This window comes from Crocodylus siamensis, chromosome 1 (genome assembly GCF_052110815.1).
Source record: "Crocodylus siamensis isolate JL-2025a chromosome 1, ASM5211081v1, whole genome shotgun sequence".
In the NCBI taxonomy this organism is placed as follows: Eukaryota; Metazoa; Chordata; order Crocodylia; family Crocodylidae; genus Crocodylus; species Crocodylus siamensis.
In genome coordinates, this window is record NC_143395.1 from 239,106,646 (window position 1) to 239,133,369 (window position 26,724).

Consider the following 26,724-nt stretch of genomic DNA (forward strand, 5'->3'; position numbering starts at 1 on the left):
GTGAAACAACTGCCCTAGGTCTCATTTGCATCCAAGATGGAACCAGATGACCATTTATTTACATGGGAGATGGAGAACAGAAAGCCCAGAGCAGAGACTGCAGTGAATTCCGGGATCAGAAAAGCAGGGCAGCACTGCATGATGGGGAATCTGTGCTCCAAATGCTAATCTACCCACATTTACACACACCCAGCTCAGCATTTATCAGACCAGTTCTAATCTGGATTTATAAAGGACTTCCCCCCCACACACACGTACACACACCTCTAAGCAAAAGTAAAGTTTAATAGGCATCTGGGGCTTTACATTCCCCAGTCCCATTATGGGAGGCCTATTTAAACTTGATTGGCTAAAACTCAGTTGCTGGGTTAGGGAATACTGAGGCAAAGAGACCAAGTCAGAGGGGGTACGGGCAACATTTGAACAATGGTAAAGGGGTTCATCACAGTGTCCAGCCCGTTGGAGCCCTGACCACAAGTTTTGTCATACTTTTCCTGGGATGATTAGTGGAAGTCCTCCCCCACAAAAGGTTATGAACACTCCAATAATTGCCTTAAGTCTGTTAAAAGACTATAATAAGATCTGGAAAAGTCATGCTAAGCTGAGGCTTAAATAAATAAATAAATAAATAAATAAAAATTCAAAACCCTGATGCTGCAAGCTATCTATTATTTCTGAAGAAGCCATGAGATATCCCATCAGTATATCTGCTATGCATAGGAATTTCAAGCTGGCTCCTAAGTGTCTGGTTACTCCCTAACCTTATGTTTTTCCTGATTATCAATCAGTTTCTTGAGATGTTCCAAACCAGATAACCCCTTGTCAAGAGAAAAGACAATGATTTACACTATTGAGAATGCTTGGAAGAAGCTGAACTGAGGGTATAAAAATCTGTAAAAAAGCAAAGTGTCTGTGTGCTTGAAGAGGAGAACTCTCTCTCTCACACCACCCGCTGTTCTTCTTGAGAAACTGGAAGAAACAGATCGTCTGCCTTCAAGGATTGTGCTAAGAACTTTCCCTGTCAGCCAACAACCCAAATGCCTTGGACTGGTGAGATCCCAGCTTGCTCGCTCTCTCTCTCTCTTTTCTCTCTAGGTATAAATTTCTGAACCTGACTGTATTAGTAGAGCTTGAGCTAAGTTTCCCCAAATACTTAGTAAAACCAGGGTAATACTGTAATGATTTGTGTTTGTTTTTCCTTTGCATGTCTATTACTACTTGCTCTGCAGCAACACTTCTTTTACCTAAGCTGTAAAACCCAAAAATACTGCAGGGTCTGCTCATCATGAGGCTAAAGATTGGGACGTGATGAGTTTGAAACACATAAGCTTGTACAGGCTGATTGACCCGGTTTGGCTCAGACGTGCCCTAATGAACTGAATGCTGGTCCATGACAGTGTCAGCTGGACACCCGGCCGGGTTCAGAGGTATTCTGTTTACCTGTGTGCTTGTGTCTGACTTCTGTTTATTGTTGCTCTGATTAACTGATTCTTGGCATATGAGGGTGTCAGCCCGTCCATGCTGATCAACCCGGCTGGGTCAGGCGTGTCACATTAATCTGTGTGTGTTTGTGTGTATGACTGATTTGGTGACTGGAGGAACCCAGCCACATTGAAACTGAGTCCTGCAAAATGGCTCCATTGGGAATGAGGACTTGCAGAAGGGAGAGATATAGCTCCACATAGAAACACAAGTAACACAAGTAGCACATTGATAGAATTACCAAGACCCTAGAAATGTGTCCCTAATAAATGAGTACACCCCAAAGTAACGGGCAAATCTGGTAACACACCATATAAAACTGCATCAGTTGTTGGGTCAAGGAAGGGTTAACCTGGCTCTTGGAGGTGGCATCCCTCTCACAGCAGCATGCTGCCACCACCCTACTGCACATAGCCAGAGGCTCCAGCCCCACTACCTGTATTATGACACCCTAACGCACAATCACTGTTAGGTATGCCTCTGGAGGATGGGAATCAGAGTGGTATTCAGGGAGTGGGTGAAGTTTAACTTTAATGCAGGTGTAAGGGATCATAGAAGAGTCCCAGAGCCCATGGAGGACCAATGGTCATAGTCCCAAAACCAAATGGCACAATCTGATTATGTGTTGATTATAGGAAAGTCAATGCAGTCTCCATGTTTGACATCTTCCCTATGCCACAAGAAGATGACATGCTACAGGCCAGGCCCATTACATATCGACTCTGGACTTAACAAAGCGGTACTGGCAAATCCCTGTGGCACCTGCTGACAAAGAAAATACAACGTTCAGGACCCCATGGGGGCTTTTTCAGTTTTTTACATGCCATTCAGGCTGTATGGGGCCTCTGTATTATTCCAGAGGCAGATAGATTGGGTTCTGTCCCCCTAATCAGTCTTATCCCACAACATACATTGACAATATTATTATTTTTTCAGAAGATTGGAAGCAACTTAAGTACCATTTGAAGGCTGTCTTGAGGGAATTATGGGAAGCGGGTTTCACCACCAACACCAAGAAACATGCCCTGGGACAAGGGGAAACCTGGAACCTAGGATTCCAAGTGAGACAGGGCCATATTTAAACCCTTAGCCAACAAAATTGAGGCGATAAAGAACTATCAGCCACTGCATAATCAAAAGCAGTTGTGATCCTTCCTGGAATTAGCAAGCTATTACCAGAAATTTATTCTGGGGTTTTCTGAACTGGTGGCACCCCTGACAGATTTGATTAAGTGGGGTGAACAAAGAGACTTACAGTGGTCAGCAACAACTACTTCAGCATTTGAGAGGTTGAAAAAGGCATTCTGTCAAAACCCAGTATTATACACCCCAAATTTTAAGGAAGTCTTTTACCTGCAGATGGATACCTTAGGGATAGCCCTGGGAGAGGAACTATTTTAATGGGTACAGGGCAAAGAACAACCTATAGCCCATACCAATCGCAAGCTGACCAGTGCTGAGGCCCATTACTCTACAATTGAGAGGGAGTGTTTAGCCAGATGGTAGGATGTAGAACATTTTAGGTATTATCTAAAAGGCAGGACGTCTATATTGATTACAGATCATGTCCCACTTAAATGGCTGCAGTCCACAAAACTGACAATACAAGGATCATGCAGTGGCCCTTGTCCCTTCAGCCTTTCTATTTTTCTGTAGATCACTGCCCAGGTTGAAAGAATGGCTGACTTCTTGTCCCAAAGCCTGGAAGAAGAAAAACTTGTGATTCCAGGAGGCAAGATTGGAGGGAAAGAGAAGACTAGACTACATGCTATGAGAAATGGGCTTTTTCTTTCCTGGTAAAGGAGGCATGAGAGTTAATGGACAGGATGTATAACTAGGGACTGGTATCAGCTCCTGTTTGTGAGAATAGACCATAGGGAGTTATTTACCGGTGGCAAATACACAGCCGTGCTGCAGCCTAACGATGTCATCCCACAGTGCACTGGTCAAAGTCATCCAGAGTTGTACATGCAAGAGGCAGCACTGAGTGGTTGGTCCAACTGGAATGACCTATAAAACAGGTAACACCGAAGAATGTTGTTGCCCCAGAGAGGGCCTTGCTGGGCAACTGAGCACTGCGACATTCTACATGGAGGCATGGAGCCTACAACCAGGAGCAGCATGAGATTTGAGGTGGCATAGATAACGTGGCCATGAGAAGTAAAAACATCTGATGGTGAGGTACTGGGAACCCAGCAGCCAGAGCAAAAGGGAATGAGGGGGAGGGGAGAATGCTGCTTTTCAGCCCTGCTCTAAAAGAGGCTACAATAGTGGGAGAGAGACACTGATGAACCAGGAGAGAGTGGTCCCCCCTAAGGACTACTGTTGACCCAGCTACAAGTCATTCTGGGTTGTGGGAGTGCACTGTTTCTCCTGCGGGGGGGGAAGGTCATGGAGAATGGATGGCGGAACCAACCCACTAAAACTACAAGCTAGGTGAAGAGTTTGTGGCTCCTAGAAGATCAGATCCCCAAGACTTGTGTTGGTTGGACATGGACAGGCTGTGAGGGGTGGCAGAGCCCTGCAACTAAAGTCACCATGTCAGGTACCTATCGTGGCACATGGGCTGTCTGTTCCCCCTTTCTGGGTACATTCTTTTTCTTCTTTCTCCCATCAAGGCATGGCAGGAAAGTCCAGAAAGGGGATGACGACTTACAGGACCACTGTTACCAAAGGTTCCCTATAATATTTTCCCTGAATTGTTTCATCCCTTAAAGCCTTGGTATAACTTGTTTAATAAACTGTTTCTGAGCAGGGCAGTACAGACATGCACATCACTTTCAGTGTTTCAGATTGGCTAATATGTACAAAAGTGAGAACTAATTGAAGTTGATTGAATGGTGAATTGAAACCAGACTGGACCAACTGAAAATAATGAAAGTGAATGGATTTAAGCTCTATTGGCTTTAAATTAGTGCTACTTATGTGGTACTTGCTGCCCCCCTCCTCATGGCTTAGAAGAGCTTTCAGGGCTTTATACAGAACCCATTTAAAGTACTGTGTGACTAAGAATGAACTGAGTTGTGACATCAGTGTGAAACTGAGGGTTTTTTATGACCTAATTTCTAAAGGTGTTGGAATCTTTCTATTCTGAATAAGGCTGAGAATTACAGATTTGCTCAGGCCCTCTGGAAATCATCCCACTAAAATATGTCCTGGGCTTATAGTCTTAAAACTGTTGCTGTAGAGATTTGAAGAACTCAAACTAGTTATAGTCTAAATGTACATACAGGGAAAAGCAGTCTCCTGTTAATCATGAACAATCTTATGTTATCATTTGTTCTGATTACTTTGATTTGTTTTATGTACATGCATTTCTTTGTCAGATTGGTTAAAGGGAACAGAATTAATGTATTTGATGACTATGCATAATGGTGTAAGCAGATTGTGCAATTACAACAAAAGTTAGAAAAATCTGTTCTGCAGATCAGTGCATTTCCTCTTTTCTTTGTCATATGCTGTTTTAAATATTTGTCTCTTCCTTCCACACACTTCACATTTCTTCTTCCTATATTTACTCCCCTCTCCCTTTCTCAGTTTTTTTCACTATGTTCTCCATATTTTAGGGCCCCATCCTGAGTGATACTGCCACAAATATACTATATACTCAGGAGAGGAAAGGATGCAGAAGGTTCTACTCCCTCCAACCCAGCAGGGCAAGGACTGCTGACATCAGGTATGGCTGATGAGAACAACAATCCCAGAGAATTTCCCAAAACTGGCAGAAGCTATTCATCAAGAGCTAAATCCAGTGCCTAGTAGAGCCAGTGAGGTATCTATGTAGATTCCATGTGCCTGGCATCATGCTTGTCCAACTTTCTTTGAAAAAAGATGTTTTAATAAGAATGAAATATCTCATGTAAACATTTCAGTTTTTTTATAATTTCATGGTGCTCAGCCAAATTGCTATTAGAAATAAGCAGCACAAACACAAGTTAAACCAGTGGTTCTCAGACCTTTTAGAGTCATCGCCTGCTGAGATACCACTGTTAGTGCTGCTTCAACTTATTTCAGAGGTTCTCAGCTGGGTGGCTTTGCCACTGCCAGGAACATTACCCCACACACCTCACGCACGGTGAGACTAGGAGGTGCTATGGCACATGAGCTCTCATGTTCGAGTAGGGTTCTCTGATGAGACTAAAGCAGGCAAGAGAGCCAGCTCATGCCACAGCTCTTTCCAATTGAATTCTGTATGTCTTCTCCAAGAAACAGAGATGTATGGGCCAACTGAAACTGTCCCCTCTTGGGTTTCTGGGAGCAGCAGGAGTGAACTGGAACAAGAAGGGCTGTCGCCAGCTCTTTTGTCTTCTTTAGGCTTATCAGAAAACTCTAATGAGGCAAGAGATTGCACACATATCACAGCCTTCTGGGTCTAGCTGTGCAGTAGGGGCATAGGACACTTTTTTCTGCTGAGGTTGCGGAATCAGTGGCTCCCACACTGCAGCATCCCTTGCAGTATCCTGTTTAAGAACCACTGAGCTAAACCCACTGGGGAAATGTATAATTGGCTCAATTCATCAATATATCACAGAGGGAGATTGCTATCTTGTTCTGTGATGTGGCTTGCGGGTAACCCAAAACATATACTGACTGACTGCTTGCTGGCTTCTTGATGGTGTTGAACCATACTTTCCTATTAGCCTTAATTAGGGCAGGAATGAACACTGCAATTTTCAGCCCCATGGGCTTTTCAGTAAACAGGGGTTCAAGGCAGGTCTTAAAAATTCTGCATTTGAATGCCAGTGAAGTTCCATGTTGGGCTGGCCAATCGTATCATACTGAGTTTGAGAACAAAAGGATGTTGGTTTGATGTTTCTATGGCTATTAAGGTTTTTCATGCACACAGCTGGGTGAATGGAGCTGTTATCCTCTTGCAGAACCCTTATATAAATTGCTGTGGTCATCATTTCTTAAGGTAGCTTTATCATTCTTGCTATTTGAGAATATGTGAGCAGTGACTGCAGGAAGCAAAATATGGCTTTTGTGGCACCACAGAACCAGTCCTCTCAGATTGTGAAGTACAGCCCTCTCTCTCTGAACACCGGGCTCTGCTTTCCTCACTCCATTATTACCTCTTCCTGCTCCTGCATTTCCACTTCCAAAAGCTCTGTAATATAAATCATCCATCTTCTTGCTTAAAAAAACACAAACAAACCAGCAAGCCAAGTTTTTTCCCTCCCCAAAAAAGGTATCAGGCAAAAATGTTAGAAGGCCTGGCTAGTTGTAACTATCTTACTTGGAATCTACTCAAATGTGATAGTGATGGGCAGCTGTTTTTAACCCTAATACACTTTTATGTAAGCACTCAAACTGGCTTGTAGCCATGTATTTATTAAGTCATGTTGGTTAACATTTGCATTTTGAAATGCAGTGATCCATTTAAATGTGTTTAGCATTTAAGGATGCTTTTTTTATTTTCTCTTCTAAGAGGTGCAAGGCGGCACCATATAAATTGGTTATTAATTCATGGCATTACAGCAGAGAATATCTTAAAAGGCAGAATTATCATTTATACAGTATGTGAGCTAATCTGTATGGTTTACCAGAGTGCCTGTTCTATCTATTAAGTTTTACTTCTGCACTGTGAGCTGTACAGACAATTCAATTTATTGAAGCAACTGTTTGAGCCGTCTAATGGTGTAGTACATTTAACTTGATATGCTATTTGCCTTGTTCTTAATGAATCTTTGATCAGTTTATACCTAGCTCATGGTCTTGTCTCTGTTTTTTATTGTCCACAGAAAAAGAGGGTAAGCACTTAATTTAAAAAGGTCAAGATGGTAAACAAATTTTAAAGGGTCAATGCACTTCAAAGTGCAAAACAATGTCAGATCATGGAAGAATCTCCTTGATCCTAATTCTCTGCCTCACATAAAGGTGTCTGTCCTTTTTAGGCTTTGCTGAGGCTAACAAAGCAAGACAAGAGGTGACTTGTGTGACCAGGCTTTGCTGTTACAGACTCCTTTCCTTTCTAGAAGAGTACTTCAAGGTGTCACAGCATCTAAATAAACAGCCCTTGGAGAGCAATAGCACACAGTTGCTCCTCATGCTATATGCACAACAGAGCCAATTACAAGTGACGAGTCTATTTTGTAGATTTAATTTAGCAAGGTGTGTTTGTGTGGGGGGTTGCCTTCCTTATTCTGAGGTGCTCACAATCTTCCATGAAAGACAGAGCTTTACTCCTAGGAAACTGAAGACTGGTAATACAGAACTGTAGCCTAGCTCAGCTGTAGGAGCCCACTCTGGCAAATAAATCCTCATATTGGGTAGCCCCCTTGAAGACAATGACACATCACATGAAGGAAAATTGTGCAAGGTTTGACCCTTAGGAACATGTCTGTGCACTTGTTCTATTACATAGAAACAAAGCTTATGGAAACAGAAAAAATTGGGAATTCTGTGAGCTTAACTAGCTTTAAGAAATGTTCTGCAAACTTGAGCTTTATTGAGTTATTTTTGACCAATAAACAAACCTGTGCTGTTTTCAAGGCAGAGTCAATTAAAAATTCATGTTTTTCCATCAAGGGAAGATTTTGCTAGGCAAACAATGTAACAAAACTATGAAGGCTAACTTCAGATGCAGCTGTTGTTCAACTCAGAACCACAAATAAGCTCTAACTAATGACCCCTTTCTTTAGGGATGAACTAACTCCTGAAGCACAGCAGAAATGCACATGCCAGAGAGAGTTTCTTACTAAACTAGACCTATTAGCTTGATTTTTTTCTTTCAGTCCTTACTAACATAATTAATAGTTCAAAAAGTAGGCCTGGGATGATGGAGTGAATTAAGGAATGACAGTATATACAAGTAACCAACTCTTGTTAAATAGCAAGATATATATTTAATATTTATATATACACTGATGTTACTTTGTAGCCCAGTCAATCACAAAAGTCATGACCCTGACGGTACATTATCCAATATGATGCCTAATGAAATTTAGTGTTTTCTTGCTCCTATAATTCCTGGATATAGAAATCCCTAACCCACATTCTTTCTCAGGTTGTACCGTGGCAGCAGTAGCATAACTGGGATGGGGAGACTAAGGAAGTTGCCCCAGTTGCCTCCAACTTGTTGGAGGGGAAGCAGAAAAAAAACTGCTTCTGTTGTAGCTGCACAATCAAGCCAGCAGCATGGCAGCAGCCAGAAGTTGCCACTGCCCATTTTGCAGCTCCCCCCGGTGCCTGGCTGCATTGTTTTGCCTCTGTATGGAAGAATTCCTTTTGTAACTATGTAGAAAGCAGTTTTTCATTGTACTGAAGGTTGGGCAAGACAGTGCTGCAGGAGGTTCAGGTGATAGAATCGACAGTAGTAGCAAGGCATCATTAGGACTTGGTGAAGGTACACCCATGATGTCTGCATGACTGAGACCTAAATGGATCATCTTAATACCTCTCCTCTTCCTTATTTAACATACCTGCTATGAGATATGCTGCAATAAGGATATGTTAATTGAATTGGCATCAAATAGTTCTTTGAATGATGAGGGTAATGATAACAGGCACATGCATGACTCCCCAACAGTTAGTTGTATCATTCATAGTGCCCTCACAAAGGAATTCAATGCAGTTGGCAGGGCATGATGGCAGGTGGCAAAGCATCTAACAGAGGGAAGAAGTCTTTATATACCGACTCAACAATGGTGGTGAACAAGTAGGATGTACCCTTAACTTGCTGTTCATCCTTCGCAAGTAAAGATGACTGTGTCCAGTGGGGGGGAGAAGAGAGAAAGGCAGTGGGAAAGAAAAAGGTAGGGAGAAAAGAGAAAGGGAGAAAGAGAGCAAAAAATGCAGAAAGAGAGGAAAGAGAGAGGAGGATAGTGGAGGCTAGGTATGCAGGTGACTTATAAGCCTGATATTTGGGTATGCAGGTGACTTATAAGCCCAATATTTGCCCTGAACAATCTGCTGCAGCAGGGGCAGAAGAGTGACAAGGACTGGACATGAGAGGTCCTTGTTTTCCTGGCCACGTCCTTCTTCACAGCCTCTGCCGTGCACTGCTGCTCGAAGGCCAGTGCTCCACTCTGGATTGATGACCTCCAGGATGCACAGTCACGAGGAATTTGCTCCCATGACTCTGGGTTAATGCCGAAACTTTTTAGGGACATATTTAGGGTGTCCTTGTGTTGCTTCTTTGGTGCACCACAAAAGCATACTATAGTTGACAGTTCACCCTAGAAGATTTTCTTTGCCAGGTGAGTGTCAGGCATTCTTGAAAGGTGGCCAGCCCATCTTAGCTGTGCCAGTTTCAGTAGGGTGTAGATTCTGGGGAGAGCTGATCTTCTGAGCACCTCAGTGTCCAGAATCTTGCCCTGCCACTTGATCTTTAGTACCTTTCACAGGCAGCACAGGTGGAAGTGGTTTAGTTTCTTGACATGATGCTGGTAGACAGTCCAGGTTTTGCAGGCATAAAGGAGGGCCAGGAGAATGACGGCTTTCTAAACCTTCAGTTTTGTTGACATTCCAATGCCTCTGTGGTCCCAGACCAACTTACAGAGTCTGCCAAAGGCCATACTGGCTTTTGCTAGCTTCGCATTGACTTCGTTGTTGATGTGGACAGCATGGGAGAGCATGCTGCCTAAAAAGGCAAACTTGTTGACCATCGACAGTTGTTGGCCTTTAACTAAGATGTGTGGTTCCTGGGGTGTCATGTTATGTTATTATTTCCCAGAGGCCTTCATGGTTCACTGTGTCCAAGGCACTGGTTAGGTCAATCCATGTGAGAAGGTCAATGTTCTGTTCCTGGCACTTTTCTTGACGCTGCTGGGCTGCAAACACCATGTCGGTGGTTCCACATCGTTTTCTGAAGCCGCATTGACTCTCAGGCAGTAGGCCATTTAGATGGTTGGTCAGCCAGTTGAGGAGGACTCTTGCAAGAATCTTTCTGGCAGTTGAGAGGAGGGAGATGCCCCTGTGATTGTCACAGAGCTGGCGATTTCCTTTCCTCTCGTACAGGAACTAACTATCCATCCATAATGAAATAACCCCATCCCTGTTTATTATCACAAAGGAGTTCTTTGACACCCTAAAGGCTGTCTGTGGTTCACAGGTCCTCAGATCCTCCCCACTGCTGTCCACTGACAGGACCATGCTACAAACTGACAAAGCCCAGATCCTCCCAAGATGGGCTGAACACTTCAGTGCCATCCTCAACCTGACCTCCTCTGTCAACATGAAACCCATACACAAGCTGCCTCAAATTGCCATCAACACCTCACTTGAAGCTCTGCCTACAATCGTGGAAGTCCAAAAGGCCATACAACAAATGTCTAGTGGTAAAGCTCCTGGAGCTGATGCGATTCCAGCAGAGGTCTACAAATTAGATGGTCACAGCCTCACAGAGAACCTAACCAAGATCTTCTGAAGTATGTGGTCACAGGAGGTAGTCCCTCAAGAATTCAAAGATGCCTCCATCATCCACCTGTACAAGGATATACCCTTAACAGCAAGGCAAAAGAATCATTCAGAAGAAGCAGCTACTTGTGGGAATGAAAGTGCTGTTCTCTAACCAGTATCCATGTGTAATTTGTTCTCTTCTTCCTGTTCATTAAGATGTATTAATATAGGCAAGATACTATAAAACCTATATGTAAGTTGGAAACAGTTGTGCAGAGTGAATCCATGGGTTGTCTAAAAGACATACTGTAAGCCAAAGTCATACTAACTCGTTCAATACCTGTGAGCAACAAAAACATAAATAATGGGGGGAGGTCTTTATGAATTGTGCAAATGTCTCTGTTAGCTGCAGTGGTATCTGGAAGTGTACACAGGCATTTCTCTATTTCAAAGATGTTAGCAATGAACCATTGCTGAGTGGATTTTTCCCACTCAGCTTCCTCTGGGAACTTTCTTGTAAATAAATCTAGTTTGCCTTGTGTTGCTTTAGATTTCGTATTTTCTTCCCTTGGGTCTTCTAAACAGCAGCCTGTAATATATCTCTGTTGTATATGTTGCAATACGATTCCCTCTTTGATCCAGTAAATAAGCAGCTTCTAGCCCTAATAACAGTTGGATTTCATATAAATCCTATTGTTTTCTTGGTTCCCAGCCCCTGGTTTTCACTTCCATGTTCTACCTTTCCTCCATTGCCCTCTCTCTGCGGAGCAGTGGCAAGCAGTGAAGCCTGATTACAAGAACAGTTCACATGAAATTTCCAGTCTCATAAAATCAAGAACTTGGTAACTCATGTTGGTAACGCAATACATTTAGTAACTCATGTTTGAAAACAGAAGTAAAGCTTATGTTAACAAGAGGAAAGTAGATCATATCACCATTAAATGTAAGCTGGAATTCAGGGCCTGAAAGACTTAAGAACAGCATATTGTTTTGAGCGCACCAGCTTCAGAGGGTATGGAAACGAAATGACCATCCATCCCTGTATATTATTAACCGATATATATTTAAGTTATTGTTCTTAACATTTTTACAAGTTTAAACTCTTAAAAGTGACACATTTGTAGCCCAGGGAGAAAGACCAATTCCTATATTCCCAGAAGAAGTGCCTTGGTTAGGTGGATCTAAATGACCAGGTGTATAGAAGTTCCCAGGGCTTAAATTGCCCTAAAATGACATGCCCAGTCTAAATAAGTTCACCTCAGAAGGTGAAATAACTTTAGATTTACCTGGGTTAATCGAATCTAAAATGAGTTAACCCAGTATATTCGCATAATCTATAAATGCGAATGCCCACATGTATTTACAGTATATATCCACCTTGGCTAGGTGGATCTAACAGTAATGCTTGTACATACCCTTAGACTAAAACCACCATCTCTCTGTCCATAAACCAGAAACCTCCAGGCAACTATCTGATGGTAGTCATGTTTTAGCCACTTTTTTGGCCACTGACCAAGAAAGAAATAGGTTCATGGATGAGAGACCCCCATGTTGTACAGATAAAATGTGTAAATTTAGGGTCTTGAGATGCCATTAGTGAGGTGAAGTCAGAGACGGCAGAAATCAAGTCTGACTCTGGGATCTTATTGTCTTGTGATATCTAATATTTGTAAATTTCTAAGCGCATGAATCATGCATTCTTCATAACATGCATTTGGGCACCGTTAGAATTAACAATTCTTTCTAATAAGAGAAAACTGAAGACATCTGCAGAACAATAAAAACCAACAAATAATAGATTTTCCTTCCATTAATATGAAAAGAAAATATGCATAGGGCGATAGTTCTGAGGAGTTCCCAGTCTGTCTGAGAATAGCGTCCACAAAGAAGGAAACACTTTAGATCTGTCTAAAGAGCCCCTGAACACAGATTTCTATAATGCATACATCAGTTGAAAAGGGACCAAATCAGCCTGAGGCAAGTAAATCTTTACAGGGAAAATGAGACTTTTTTTTAGGGCTGAATGGCATCATCAGTATAATTAGGTGGAGTGCAGCGAATGTTTAAACAGCATGCTTTGTTGCTGTTGCTATTTTTTTCCCCCCAAAAAATAGGAAGAGGTTGTTTAAGGACTTTAGACACAAATATGCTTAAGCTGGCTTTATATGTTAGTTTTGTACTTACTAAGCCCTCTGATAAAGGAGGTCATAAAGATGCAGTCTGATCCCAGTTTTAGAAGTTTGCTCAGTGTGGGTAACACTGTTACATTCAAAGAAAATATTAAAAAAATAATGATAACCTTTCAGAATTTAAAAAAAAGGATCATTTTAATTGCAGGCTGCTAAAATATTCTGTTAAAGTGGCATAATGAAAGGATTTCTACAATCCATCTTTTTTTCTGAAGTGCAACAGCAGAAGCATTCTCTAAAGATAGGAGATCTCACAAAGGAACTCTACTGCTACATCATTTCTGGTATCATAGCTGATATATCATTCACTTTCCAGAGCAGTTCCCAAAGCTGTATAATGGATTCCCCTCACTATGCTGTCATAGCTCTTCTGGGCATGGTCTATAAAACCTTGTGTTAGAAATGCCAGCCCTTCAAGAAGCCCAGGGGAGAGAGAAGACCACATCAGACCTCACAAGAAACCTTCTGACCTCTGAATTTTATGCTCTTGAACCTTTTTACATCATGATTCCCTAACACGAATAGATCTGATCTATTTTTGGTTCTTATGTTATTGACTCGTATCAGCCTGCTGTTCCTTTTTTTTAGCCAGGAGCACCCTTGTCTCATTGATCACTATTCATTGTGCAACACTTAATTTCTTGTGGCCTCTATTTCATGCCCTTTCTGTGTCTCCTCCTTTTGCTTCTACAAACACCTTGCTGTATCAGCTCCTTTTTGTCAGCCTCACAATCTGAAATTATTTGTAATCTATTTGAGAACAGCTAACAATTTAGAAATCAGACAGTACCATATTTACACAACTAATTCTAATGAATCATATGGGACACTTCTACATGTGCTCCAGGGGTGTGGGAGCAGTGCTTTAATTAGAGTAGCTCCAAGAGCCACTCTAATTAAAGCTATGCAGTCTCATGTATTTGTATCCCCATGTTTCAAAATGGTGGTGGGAGTGCTTGAACTAAAGCATGTTCAGCAAGCTTTAGTTCAAGCATGCTTACCACCATTTTGAAACATGGGGATGCTGATACACGAGACACAGGAGTGTGCTGGAGCGCAGTAATTACCACGCTCCACCAAACCCAATTAATTGAGTCTGCTCTGATGCACTGTAATTATAGTGTATTGGAGCAGCCTCCACACTTATGTACAGGCATTCGTAATCTTGAAATTATGGACTCCTTGGGCATCATATTTCCTATGCTCCTCAGAGGAGAAATCTTGAGTCTAGTGCTCCACTACTTTGCACCTGTGCAATTATTTATATCTGGGCTAACTGTACCATGCTGTTTGGATAGCACTGTACCTCTATTTTGTACCAAAATAAGTGAGACCAGAAGATGCAGGGAAAGAGGAAAATCAGGCCATTTGCCTTTAAAGTTCTAGGCACAGCCGTGATTCATATAGTTACTGAGAACAATGATAGGCTTCATAAAGAATAATACGTTGTGCATTTGGTTGTGTTTGTGCAGGTGACCTACTTGAAAGATTCCTTAGAGTTCTGAGCCATAATTATTCTTTATTAGAAAACCATAATTAATATAGCCAAAGATGTTTGCTAGAAGTATATAAGGAAAGTGGAAGTCATATTTGAGGAGTTGCCACTCAGGAGTTGAGTAATAATAATATGCTACTGGGGCATTGTCATGCAAATTGCTTAAGGTTAAGAGATCAGAAAAACAATGAGAATCAGTGCACTGGGTTGTGAAGTTTCTAGAGGCATTCATAGGTCATAGAAAGATGGTTCCCAAATTCAGAATGAATACAACAGGTACTGTATTAAGTTGCATACCACGTGCACCTTTCCCAAAAATTAGCAATGGAAAATTGCAGTGTATGTATTAAATGACAATACTGATTTCCACCACACTTTTACAGTGTGGATGTGCATGCTGCTAGGCTGCAGCTATGAGAGAGTTGTAGCTGTAACTGTTGCAGTAAGAGCATCTTTCCCTTGGGAAGTGGAGTGAGGCTAATAAGAGGACTCCACCTCTGCTCTGCATGGCCAGAGCCTACAGCCCCTGCAATAGCAAGTAAGACCCTTCCTCCTCTCCCATCTTATTTATTTCTTTCAAGTTAAAAATTGTTTTTCTGTTCATTCTGCCTTTATAAAACAAGGCACATGTCTTATTTGAGGGCATATGGTATGCAAATAAATATGGTAATCAAGTTGTCAGGCCAGAAAACCTGGAGTAAGAAGACTAGAATAAAGTAGGAAGAGTAACCAAGAGTAAGAAGAAGCTTGTATTCTTAAAAAAAAAAAAAAAAAAAAAAGCTGCTGTGATACTGTAATATATTTATGTTCTGCTGATTTTCAATTCTGTGATCAGAGCAGATCAGGAATTTTATTTTATGAAATTATATTTTCTTTGAAAAGCCTTGGGGAAAAAAGAATTTGAGAAAATTTTCACCTGAAAGTAATATAAATAACTAGGATTGAAGGTTTTTAAATTAATTCCAAAAAAACTGTTCAGATCAAGGAAAATGCTTTGTCTTTAGTTTCATCCCTTGAAGGGGGGAAAACATACACATTTCAAAATAAAAGGCACTTAAAACAGGAGATGAAAGTGTTTTCCCTACAAACTGTTGCAGTATGACATTTTGACATTTTTAATTTTTCCCCATTTCCTCAGAACAAGCTTTTTTGAAATCCTATATCTCTTAGTGATAATCATTTTCTGTTCAAATGGCATTTTCTGATTTTTAAGTCTTGCAGTCATCCTCCACCCTTTTGCCAGTACCCTGGACTTTAGCACTCTACTCTGCTGTTTCCCTTCCTTACGATACTGTCCCTTGGGACCTCTAGTCACACGTCTGCTGGTGCCCGCTACAGTAATGTTCTTGAATCTCATTACTGCACTTCTACCTCCTAACCTGTAAGCACATGAAAACTATTCTTCTCACATTTGCTCTTTGGCAGCTGTAATCCTTTCATTCCTACAGCAGATGTATCAGTTGTAGCAGCTGAGTATTACTAAAGTTCAAGAGCTACAGACTTCTCTGATTAATTGGGGCACAACAAATTAAAGATATTGTTATACCAGAAGGCATAAAACCATTTAACTGAGAAAATTCCCAAACTAATCTGAAACAGTCATAGGCTAAAATCTTTATATGATTCAAAAAAAAAAAATGGCCTTCCTTAGTGACTTTTTTTGGTCCACATTAAGATTTTAGTTTTATTGATAGACAGTTTTATATCACCAGAGCTGTAGGGGGGGCGGGGTCAGAACCCCCCCCCCCCACACACACACACACAAATCTCTAGAATGTAATAATCAATCTTTTCTTCTACTTTTTTTTTTAAAGATTAAATGTTGATGTTAGGAATACTAAACTATTTCTATCATAAAATATATTATTTTGACCAATTCATATGCAACTGCAAGTTTAGATTTTTTAATGGACTAGATTTATGCTACATTAAGTTCACACAAAATAGTTGGTCAATGGCTCCTACCCACTAGCGACCAGCTACAGCATAGTACCCTTAGCTCGGTCCTTGGTGATAGCTGAGTTTGATCCTGGAAACGCTGCTGAATTGAGTATGAAATGTACCCCTAGCCCATTCAATACTTGGCTCTCCCCCAGGGTGCAGTCCTCATGCACAGGAAGCTGACTAGCAGCAACCCCTGTATTTATGTTCTAGCTTTTCAGTACTTCACTTCCTTCTTCCCCTGATGATAAGCAGCGATGGCTTAACAAGGCTACAGGAAAGTAGCTGGAAGGTTCCACCAGGGAGCTGGGATATTAGTACTATATTGAAGAAATGAAGACAAATGTGGATGGCTATGATGATGGCTACAATGTAGGATACAAATGGGGAAAGGTGGCTCATATGGACCAGGGTGATTGAAGATGACCATAAATTCAACCATAACATCGTCCAGTAAATTATAGTTTTCTTTTTTCATTTCTTTACATTTTTCATGGCACCAGCCTAAGGAGCAACAGTAAATGGGGCCCACTGTGCCATGCACTTTAAAAACTTAGAATAGTCTCTGTCTTAATGAGCTAACAATTTAAACAGGACAGACACCAGATGGAAGAGGAATATAACACTAACACAATAACAATATGATGGAAGCAAGCATCATGTTTGTTCCAGAATCTTTGTTAAAACAAGACCCAAATTATTCTTTGTATGAGACAAATGTATGAGACTGGCACAGATGCCATTCCAGCCTGTGCTCCTTACTTCCTTCTGCCTAGGCCAAGGATTAAATGGCACAATGGGGACCTCATTGTTTCTTCACTTAAAGCAAAAATAACTGCTTTGATTTTTTGGTCTCAGATCCTATTGTGTCCATTTCTCATTGCAATGCAACTGACTAATAATTCTGAGCAAAACATGCATCTTCCTTTCTAGCAAGTCCAGCCTATCATTTAGGTTTCTCTCCAGATCCCAAATGGCTGCAAGAGCTGCTGTTAAAGGTCTCGCTCTGTAGCCCTGCTGCAGCTGCCATGGGCTCCAGTTCACTAGACATGCTATTGGAGTGTGAAGGAGCAGGAGATAGCACTGGGACACAAAGAACTCCCTGCTGCTTCTTCAAATCAGCTAGAGGCAGACAATGAAATTAGTTAGTGCCATGTTGTCAATAGGATGCTAACTCCAATGAATAATGGTTTTCAGGGTGTGCAGAGGGTGCTTATCCATAATGGGGAACAAACAAAGATGACTTAAGCTACAGAAAATAACCAAAGATACAGCTCTGACAATTCCACTCCAGAGCTCATCTCATTTTTTTCTTTTAAATTGTTCAGAGAAGGAAGGAGTCAAGATTTAAAAAAAAGATCCATGACTGAAGTAGAGCCTTTTCCCTCTCTGTATATTACTACATCCTGACAAAACACTGTATAATCTTTTCATTGTGAATGTGCACATATATCCTTTTTATGCTAGTCTGTGGGGAAAGCAGTTGACCAAAGGCCTGGTGCCAACCTTTCACTTACAGATGTGCTAAGACAGGAAATGAAAAACCTGCCTATAATCCTGGAAACATCAGTAGGGAGGCAGTATTTTATACCCATATACTACCTGCCTCACACTGCCGTCTCAACTGCTTAAAATGACATTCCTCCAGCTGGCAGTTTAAACATAGGTGCCGTCCTGTTCCCTTGTTCCCAGAGACAGGTGTTGTTCTGTTTGCAACACCACTGTTGTTATGGGGAAGCTCCATGGAAGAAATGGGCCTTGCATTTTGTTCTGAAGTGAAGTTCTGCATTCGTTCTTAGCTCACTGGAATGAATTTCTACAGCTGTGGCTGAATAAGGCCGTGGCTCATGCTGCCGCTAGAATAACCCTAAAATAGCTTAGATGAAGTGCTTCCCAAACATTTCCTCAGCATGACCCCATTTATGGCCCCATTTCCTCAGCGCAGCCCCTCACTCCCAACCCACATCTCTCCACCCCCACGACCCCATCTGCTGATGTTGCAACCCCATTTGTGATCATGACCCATAGTTTGGAACTGCTACTATAATATTTCTCAAGGGCTTGTCTGGTAAGATGGATGAACCAGACAGTATCTTAGAGAAAGCCAGGGTCCAACCTTTTTGGACCACAGAAGATCAGAACCAGGGAGTTCTTCCCTCTATACAACTTCACTTCTTCCTCTCTTGTAATCTTTGGTTGGTATATTTTGGTATAATGTATACATCAAACAGGTTCTTTATATCTATTTAAAAATCATCAAGTCTGTTTGATCAGACGGCCTTTCCCCCTCCATCTCCACCTCCACACTTGAGCTTCCTTTTCTTCTTCCTCCTTCTCTATGGGAACTTCTTTCATGAAACTCATTTAAGAAACATTCACTAGGCACAATCTGGCTGCCTGGTTCTTACCCATTCTAAAGTACATTTATGGAGAAACCATCAGGGACACAGATAACCAAATTTTCAGATGTGGTGCCCAAATCTTCCCCTGCTCCTCAGTATGCACACTCCTCTAGTGTGTGCTCAAAGCAGGCATTTTATGTCCAGTTAGTGATTTTTCTGCATAAGTATGTATGTTGTGAGCAGAACAAGGTTGATATACATATGCTAAGATTAAATCTGAAGTACTAAGCTTGCAACTGTGGCCCAAAATCTTTTGGAGGGATTCAGAGGATGTTTTTAAAAGATTCATAATGAGGAACAGTTCCTGTTTAAGGAGGTTAAAATATGGCATATGAATAGCATGCAACTAGGATGTCCATCTGGAATTTATGCTTGTATGTATTACAACTGAGAACAAGCTAAAGCTTGAAGAGGACTCGGCACTGGATAAGGCTGGTAAGGTATTTTGCCAACAGGAAAGAGGGATGATTGCTTCTCAGAACATGATGCTGCCTTGCCAAGCACACACATCCAGCTGTTGTGTAAGTGTTTACTCATTTACTTCACTGTAAGTGTAACAGTCATCACTTTTTTTTCCCCTTAATCAGGTTAATGGCATAGGTATGGGTGATCAGCTGGGGTCTGAGCCTAATCAAAATAAATCCACTGCTGTAACAGATGAAGCAATCTTTTTGGAATGACTTGGATAAATGCGGCAAGAATTTGGGGTGGGGTGAAGACATTACAAGCAATGCTGCAATCACACTGAAAGAGAACATTAAAATCTGTTTGAGAAGATAAAAACCTTGTTTCAGAAAGATATTGGATTTTTCTTTAATACTTGGGTTCACACTTGTGGTCACACTTGGGTTCAAGGGGATTATAAAATCCCCTTGAGAGGATCCCAAGGGGATTATAAACTACCCCCCCCCCCCGCATACACACACACACTGCTGTCTCTTTTTGACTATGTCGAAACAGGGTCCAAACCTTTCCCTTGTAATATGGAGTCAGACTATGGAAAAGGCTGAAAACTACTCTTCTAACAGGCTCCTGACCTTTAAGTATATTGCGTTACTAAATTATTTCTGAAGGGGTCAAATTATTGCTTATAAGCTACTTATCCATCAATTGTATCTCTTGCCCTAGTCTATGAAGGGGTCAGCAGACAGATACTATAGATGACTGGAGTTTAACTTGCTCAGAATAGCAATGGAAGGAGAAACATGTCTAACAAAGACACATTTTGCAGGCCAAGACAGAAATTGTTCGCTCATGCTTTCTTTCATTCCTTTACCAGGCATTCCAGCCATTTTTTTGGTTATGTTTGGGAAAACCAATGATTAAAAGTGTTTAAAGTGGCAGTTTCCTGTAACAGATAAAGCCAGCATATAAATGCTTGGTGAGTGATTCTGAGTGATGCTTGGTACCGTTCTGGTACCAAGATAAGAGCACTGTCATGGCCATGCTGTTCATTGTTGACTAGATTTACATGAATATATTGTTGTGTGAACAAAATACTCTTTATGGAAAAGCAAATGAAAGTGAATTGAACAAAAAAGCAATACAGAATTACACCTCTTCCCTGATGTGAACCTTTTTTCCAATGGTGAATGGTTGATTGCAGTCTGAAAGGTGTGCAGATCTGTTACCCTTCGTAGGAAGGGGAGTACTACTGTACTGTTCCTCTTCTTTTTCTTCACTGTACCTAGTGCCACAGTGTGACCTTATGCATGTGTACAGTGGGTCTTCCTCTATAACTATTGTGGCCAGTTCAAGCCAACTCTTGAGTATTTAAACATCAAAATGACACCTGCATTGCCAACCAAATTGTAAATGTAGCATAGAGTCCTATTTAACAGGACCTATTCCCAGGTACTATTGCTATCTTCTACAGTTCATAACTCCAACTCTCCTCATACATCAAGGAGGAATATACTTCCTCGTTAATTAGCAAGGGGGTAGAGGGGGGGCACTCTGAGGTGCTCTGGGTTAGAGTAAAAGGCAGTCCAGGGGAGAGAGACTTAACGGTGGGAGTCTACTATAGACCTCCCAACCAGGGAGAAGAGCTCGACCAGGAATTCTTAGGTCAGCTTACAGAGGCAGTGAGGGCTAAGGATGTGGTCATCATGGGGGACCTGAACTTCCCAGACATCTGCTGGGAGGAGCAGTCAGCCAAGTCTGATCGCTCACGTCGGTTCTTAGCCAGAGTGCAGGACCTCCATCTAACCCAGGAGGTGCACAGTCCCACCAGGGGAGACGCCTTGTTGGACCTGGTGCTGGCCACGGGTGATGACCTGGTGAGGGGGCTGCGGGTGATGGGCCACCTGGGAGACAGTGATCATCGCTTGCTGGAATTCACCATCCAGCGTAAGGTGGCAAAGGGCTGCAGCAAGGCAACAGCCCTAGACTTTAGGGGGGCTGACTTCAACAAGCTAAGGAGGATCGTTGGGGAAGTGCTGAGGACCCAGTGGGGAAGGGAATCAGATGTCGAAGGTGAGTGTTTGCTCCTTAAGGAGACGATCCTCCATGCCCAAAGGGAGGTAATCCCAACAAGGGTCAAAGGGAGCAGGAGGGCACATAAACCCCCATGGCTCACTAAGAGCATCCGGGAATGTCTCCTTGCTAAAAGGGAGGCATATACCCAATGGAGAGATGGGGTCATCACCAAGAAGGACTATGTTACAGTCGCCCGAGGATGTAGGGGGGCAGTCAGGAGGGCCAAGGCAGAGTTGGAGATAGGACTAGCTTCCCGGATTAAGGACAATAAGAAGTCCTTCTTCAAATACATAGGGGGTAAAAAGAGGGTCCCGGGTAATGTGGGGCCCCCGCAGGACACGATGGGCAACTTAGTCATCACGCCAGATGATAAAGCTAACATATTTAACGATTTCTTTGCCTCTGTCTTCCTAAGTAGGGACCAGTTCAGCCACCTCCCTGCTGGGCCCCCCTCAGGCCCCGAGAGAGACACGCCTGGGCCAGGGGTTAGCGAGGAGTTAGTTAGGGTACTTCTGGAGAGGCTGGACGTGTTCAAGTCTGCTGGTCCGGACGATCTTCACCCTAGGGTTCTACAGGAACTGGCCGAGGTCATTGCGGGACCCCTGGCGCGGCTCTATGAGCACTCGTGGTGCTCTGGCGAGGTGCCGGAGGACTGGAAGAGGGCCAATGTGGTCCCTATCTTCAAAAAGGGAAAAAAAGAGGACCCGGGAAATTACAGGCCAGTTAGTCTTACCTCAATCCCGGGTAAGCTCTTTGAAAAAATTATCCTGGCACACATCCAGGAGGGCCTTGCGGGGGAATGCATGCTTAGGGGCAACCAACATGGGTTCATCAGTGGCAGGTCTTGTCAGACCAACCTGGTGGCCTTTTACGATCAGGTCACCAAATCATTAGACGCAGGGGTTGCTGTGGATGTAGTCTTTCTGGACTTCCGGAAGGCTTTCGACACTGTCTCTCACCCTGTCCTCATCAAAAAGCTGGGAGACTGTGGTGTCGATGCCCACACGGTCAAATGGGTCGCCAACTGGTTGGAGGGCCGCACCCAGAGGGTGGTAGTGGATGGGTTCTTCTCGACCTGGAAGGACGTGGGCAGTGGGGTTCCGCAGGGCTCGGTCCTCGGGCCCGCACTGTTCAACATCTTCATCAGTGACTTGGATGACGGGGTAGAAAGCACCCTGTTAAAGTTTGCTGATGACACTAAGATGTGGGGGGATGTGGGTGCACTAGAAGGGTGCAATAGGCTACAAGCTGACCTTGACAGGTTGCAACGGTGGGCGGATGAGAATAGGATGGGGTTTAACACTGATAAGTGCAAGGTGTTGCACATGGGGAGGAAGAACCGGCACCACACTTACAGGTTGGGGAACTCCCCTCTTGCCAGCACGGAGACGGAAAAGGATCTTGGAGTCGTCATTGACTCCACGATGAACATGGGCCGGCAGTGTGGGGAGGCAGTCAAGAAGGCCAACCGTACCCTGTCATGCATCCACAGATGCATCTCGAGCAGGTCCAGGGAGGTGATCCTCCCCCTCTATGCGGCACTGGTCAGGCCGCAGCTGGAGTACTGCGTCCAGTTCTGGGCGCCACACTTCAAGAGGGACGTGGACAATATGGAAAGAGTTCAGAGGAGGGCCACTCGTATGATCAGGGGTCAGCAGGGCAGGCCTTATGAGGAGAGGCTACGGGACCTGAACCTGTTTAGCCTCCACAAAAGAAGGTTAAGGGGGGACCTTGTGGCCTGCTACAAACTGGTCAGGGGGGATCAGCAGGTATTGGGGAAGTCCCTGTTCCCCCGTGCGCTGCCAGGAGTGACCAGGAATAACGGTCACAAACTGGCGGAGGGTAAGTTTAGATTAGATATTAGGAGGCGCTACTTCACAGTCAGGGCGGCTAGGGCCTGGAACCAGCTTCCAGGGGAAGTGGTGCAGGCTCCTAGCCTGGGGATTTTTAAAAGGAAGTTAGATGAGCACCTTGCCGGGGTCATCTGACCCCGGTGCTCTTTCCTGCTAAGGCAGGGGGTCGGACTAGATGATCTACCTAGGTCCCTTCCGACTCTAGCTACTATGAAACTATGAAACTATATATAGCATGCATGGACACATTTATAGAATACAGCATTGTCAAATAGTAGGAGCAAGGCCAGGACTCAGGATATTCAGCTCTTTCCCTCATGCTTTGTACACCTTGTAAGCAAATCAATTCATTTCTCTGTGCTTCATTTCTCCTACCAGTGAAATGGAGTCAATACCCATCTTTGACGAGCACATTTTAATTTTTGGATGAAAGTAATTATATAGAAGCAGCAATATTACTTAGCTCAGTGCAAGTTCCTTCCGTGCATAATGACTAGTCTACAGGCCAGAACTTGCTTATCTGGTTCTTATGTCACAAAAGTGAAAGGGAAAATGATCCTTATTGGCTCTACAAGTTTGGGCAATTACCTCACAGCTGCAGTAATGCTGAAGAAATGTCTGTTCTGTTTGCAAGCACTGGTGCAAATGAAAATTGCAAGCGAAGCAACAACCAGTGATTTTACTTTGCCCTGTAACTTAATGCTTCCGGCAAGGGATTCTAGCTTCAGAGTCATGCGACTGAGAAAAACGAAGAACTCTGAAAATGTATACTGTTTTCAGGAGTATAGCTATAGCCATTTGTAGAGACATAATCATGTAAAATCAGAATTAAAAACTGAGGGGGATAATAGGAATAATGAAAGTTAAATAATGCTATCAGTAGATAATTAAAGCTGGAGTAAAAATGTGGTCTCTGAAACAAAACAAGCTAAGAGGTATTGAATGATCCATGGAGATGCAGCAAACTTTATAATAATGTTCTTTGGGATATTTACATTATTGTGACTGGTTTGCTGATATTGCTGTTTTCAGCTTGAAAATGGCTTTTGAATGTGTAACACTCCTCCATTTAAAATCTGTCCACCCTGCTGACACTCTCTGATCACACTGCTTACTCAAGACCAGGTGTTTCTTGAAACTAGCTTTAAGTGCCAATAATGAAGCACCTTAGAGGTTCCACATCTCAGCACAGATGTATGTATTTTTCAAGCCTGAAATCTCTTGTGTGCTCAAATTTAGAATTTTTTAACAAGGAAAATAGCTTTCTTTGTCTAATGTTAGCTCTTTCCTCCTCATCTCTGTAAAATTTGTAGGTTCCTTCTGAAATAGATGTTGTTTTCTATGCATTATGGTACCTTAGGTAAGATCTGCAAAGCGGAGAAGCTTTTATTCTCATTATGCTGTATGGGGAAGCACTGTGAAATAATAAATCCCTCAGTGGTGCAGACTGAAAGATTTTCATTTCATCTTGAGATGTGCCAAAGTGTCTGGAAATAATTCAAGTAATTGGCAAACAGCTGTACTGTCAGGATCTTTCTAGTGTAATTTGATCTTGAACGTTTAAGGGGAGCTAGTGAGTTTTGAGGGTATCTACCTGGGGAGCCGAGTGGCCGGAGACATTAGAAGACCCTAAACAAGACGGTTTGTCCTGTACTAGCTGATCTTTGATGTCCTGGTAATGTAAAATGTGTTTGATTTTTGTATGATGCCCAGCACAAAATTTTTCTCATGTACTGTGCTGTTTGCATGACTATTAAGGAAGTGTTCATTTTTTTGCTGTCCCCCAAAGACATACAATAAGGTATGCTTGTGTGCCCCAGTAACAGAATTCTCACCAGTGCTTTCTATTATGATGAAATGAGGTGGAATATGTGGGAAGCTGTAAAAATAAGAACAAGTGAGGGCTGAGGATGTGAAATATACTCCCTTTGAGGAAGAACCCTTGCTTGATGGCATATGCAATACTATGCCGATGTATAAAGAAGGTGGGTTTCCTGGGACAGGCATGCTTCACTAAGCAATGTTATTTTTTGCTATCCCCAAGCAGGTTTCTTTTGTTTGGAAACATTCCCTTACATCTTATGCAGATGATATGCAGCAGAACAATTCTTTCCTCTGATGGCAATCTGTTAAAAATCAGAAAAGCTTTTCCTCAGCTAAGCAGCACTGAGAATTGAACTGTCTTCTGTTTCAGACTTCTCTGTAAGGGCCAGAACTTGTTTGTCATTGAAGCAAAAATTCACTGTACCTGGCCAGAGAGGGCTTCCATTCCAGCTCTTTTATTTGTGTTACAAAGGGATATCTGTATTTATTGTCCCCTCATACCTTCCCAATAGTGGTTTTGGCCTGCCCGGGCACTAAGTTTAAGGCCATAGCGGAAGTGCTCACAGCACAGCCATGTCAGAGTCCAACAAATCTGAGAATTCTGCTAAGGACCTTGTTGTAGAGGGTGCAGACAGAAATGGCAATTTTTGACTGATCTGGCCACAGAAAGCTGTTTATGCCTGTGGCCAAATGCAAGTTCACTGCTGCAGACAGCTTCAAAAATGGCCAGTTGGGTGAATATCTGCCCCCACATTGAATGAGGTATCAGATAAAGACATTTCATAATGTAGCATCTGTAACTTGTGTCTGCAGAGCTCCCAGTCTGTTGCTGTTTTCAGAATGGGAGGGGGACTAGGGAACAGAAGGAGTTCAGTCTGGAGGCTTTTCACACCCCCCCCCGGAGGGTGGGGCAGACATATTGGAGTCCCCCCAAAGTGGGGGGAGGGCTCCAAGTCACCCACACTTCAGCAACAGCCCAGGGAGTCCCAAGAATGAGTTTCCTCTGCTGCCTTTCCCCCCTCCCTCCCATTTTGAAAAAAGCTAGCACTGGCAAATGGCCCTGGCCATGGAAACCTGGCTGCAGGCTCCCAGCTGCAGCTCAATTCCCCTTTTCCCCTAGAACCAACAGTGAACTTTTGTTTGGTCTGGGATAATATTGCAACTCAGAACACTTTGCAAAAATTGTTCTAAGTTACAGCTAGGAGCTGCACTTCTGTCTGCACTCAAAGGCACAAAATGGAAGGAAGCCTTCCCAATCCACTTGCAAGTAATTTAGGCCACAAGTCAGCTGGCCCAGATGGCATCCACCCAAGAATGCTAAAGAGCACATTGGCTGACATCATTGGCATGACCAATGGCAAGGATATTTGAGAATTCGTGGCATTCAGAAGAGGTTCCAAAAGATTAGAAGTGAGCCAATGTGGTGCCTATCTTCAAAGAAGGAAGGACTTTGACTTTTAATTACTTTATTCAGGGGTTCAGGTATACAACAATGGTGGCCGCTTACAAAGCAAAAACACAAACAACTTACTACCAAACCAAACCAAACCAAACCAAACCAAACCAACCAGTACATCACACCGTGTCAGACACCTTTGCTGCATTTCACATCATGTCTTACATGCTAATTATGCGGATGGCGTGCCGGCCGCACAGTCATAACTATATACATAAACAATTTAGATCCTGCTCCATCCCATCATACACATAACAAAACCTTC

The 26,724-nt window shown here is 42.8% G+C and overlaps 1 long non-coding RNA gene across 1 annotated transcript; it reads left to right on the forward strand.

The window, feature by feature from the left end:
* Positions 1 to 698: 698 nt before the first annotated feature.
* On the forward strand, positions 699 to 11,153 carry LOC149874308 (uncharacterized). The gene is made up of 3 exons (XR_016439916.1): positions 699 to 1,050; positions 5,049 to 5,158; positions 10,535 to 11,153. It is a non-coding gene; the product is annotated as an uncharacterized LOC149874308 (long non-coding RNA).
* Positions 11,154 to 26,724: the final 15,571 nt, after the last annotated feature.